General features: G+C 37.5%; 1 non-coding gene across 1 annotated transcript; it reads right to left on the bottom strand.

Annotated features, from left to right (window-relative positions):
* Window positions 1-720: 720 nt before the first annotated feature.
* Trnad-auc lies at window positions 721-793 on the bottom strand. Its single transcript has one exon. It is a non-coding gene; the product is annotated as a tRNA-Asp (tRNA).
* Between the last annotated feature and the right edge of the window lie 1,602 nt (window positions 794-2,395).

The raw sequence follows: 2,395 nt of genomic DNA on the forward strand, positions 1-2,395 counted from the left end.
TGTCTGTGTGTATGTCTGTCTGTGGCATCGTAGCTCCCGAACGGATGAACCGATTTAGTTTTAGTTTTTTTGTCTGAAAGCTGAGTTAGTCCGGAGTGTTCTTAGCCATGTTTCGTGAAAATCAGTCCGCTATGTCGCGGTCGGCGGTTTTTTCAAAATTTTAATTTTTGATATGGTTTGACTTCAATGTGTCTCTAGATGTGTCCCAACCTTTCTCTAGTTGTAACAGTAATTAGGTTTATTTCATAGCATTTTTATGACCTTTAAGCCTTTATGGGTGGTGTTATGTCACATGAGTTTATGGAGACCGAGTAATGGAGATTAATGCATTGAAGAAAATGTCTTGTCTGTAGGGCAAAATGGTGTCATTAAACTGTCCACCTCAACTGTTTTTCGTTATAAAGTATTTTGATGGCTCTTAGCTTTAACGGCGAGTTTTATGTCACGCACGAGTTAATGGGACTGTTTAGCTTTTAGGGAATATACTGAGTTAAAAGAGTCACGTCCTGATTCAAACTCTTAAATACATCATCAATTAGCTCATAGATTGGATATTGTCATTGTCAAATCTAATATTACTATTGCTCAAACAATGTTGACGGTCTCATATCCGACCTACATAAAACAAAAAAGGTATTTTTTTTTTTTAACTTCTGATTAGCAGAAACGTCTGCAATCGATGCCACTAGGCTTAGAATAAATTTAAAAGTGGAAAATGTCTGCCTTGGGTGAGACTTGAACTCACGGCCTTTGGATCGATACTCCAACGCTCTGCCAACTGAGCCACCAAGACTTCAACCAGGCCAGCGAAATTTTCTACTACTAAGGTCAATGGGACCCGTAGCGACATCTACCATAAGAGTGTTAAACTTCTTAAACGTAAATAATAAAAAAAAAGGTAATTTTTGGCTTATTTAAAATATGAAATAAGGCAAGCAGGATTTGACTTTAGAAATATCAAAACTTAGCTTTATATAAAACTAGCTTTTGCCCGCGGCTTCGATCGCATTAGAAAGAGACAAAAAGTATCCTATGTCACTCTCCATCCCTTCAACTATCTCCACTTAAAAAATCACGTCAATTCGTCGCTCCGTTTTTCCGTGAAAGACGGACAAACAAACAGACACACACTTTCCCATTTATAATATTAGTATGTATATGGATTAGGTCATGTAAAAGTCAAGGTGTGACATGCAAAAAAAACATCACTTCCCTTAAATACAAGTGTTTAGAACTTTTTCACTCCATTACAATATTAACAAATAAACAAAACTAATCAAAATTAGAACCGAAGATATATCTGTCTTTCTACCAATTAAATATTTGAAACCCTTATTCTACCTTTCAGTCCGTCTTTAGGAGACTCATAAAGAAGTCTTTTAATCTAATTTTACTGCCGCCTTTAAGAAAATAAAGCTCTTGCCATAGACAAGTAAAGAATAAAGAATGATAATCAACTATTTCATGACTTCCTATTCTTTTGTAATATATTTAACCCTTTAATCGGTAGCGGCAAAATACTTGACATCATCATTATCATTGGCCTTAACGTATATTGCACACGATTTATGGTGTAATATCCGAGGAGCGCCTTTTCTGACGACTTATTAGACCGACGCGAGACCGACATAGTCTACCGCAGGACTGACAAGAGAAGTTTGCGGAAATCGCCGCTGAAACATCTTGACGTCGCTTCTGTCTCTTATCAGCGAGTGCAGCAAACCATGACTCATCGCAAAATTTTGCGACCCTCCACTTGCCATCATGTTAAACACGCAATAAAAAGCGAAGTGTTACTATCGGGTGACAATTCGACGACAAAAACGTACAAGGCGAAATCTGCGATTCTTTTTGTAGCAGATAGGCCAGATAGCACCTTGTACGTTGGTGGGTAAGGTGCAATTTTCTGAAAAAAATAATTGCAGGTTGCACCCTATACGTTGTTGCCGTCGAATTGTCATTATTGAAAATCCACTTACCTACCCCTAAACTTGATAGTCTATATAAGTAGCATTTCTCTGTCTCAGTAAAGTTGTGTTTATTCATGAAGAAAACTCAATTAAGTCTTAAGACATGCAACAATCGCGTAGTTAGAGCCGTCGCGTCGCTCCGAGTCTGCCACGTGCCTGTGCAGTTACGACTAAACTGGCACACGATGAGAAATATCTAAAAACCGGCCAAGAGCGTGTCGGGCCACGCTCAGTGTAGGGTTCCGTAGTTTTCCGTATTTTTCTCAAAAACTACTGAACTTATCACATTCAAAACAATTTTCCTAGAAAGTCTTTATAAAGTTCTATTTTGTGATTTTTTTTTCATATTTTTTAAACATATGGTTATGGTAAAAGTTAGAGGGGGGCACACACTTTTTTTCCTTTAAGAGCGATTATTTCCGAAA

Source organism: Leguminivora glycinivorella, chromosome 22, assembly GCF_023078275.1.
Source record: "Leguminivora glycinivorella isolate SPB_JAAS2020 chromosome 22, LegGlyc_1.1, whole genome shotgun sequence".
NCBI lineage: Eukaryota > Metazoa > Arthropoda > Insecta > Lepidoptera > Tortricidae > Leguminivora > Leguminivora glycinivorella.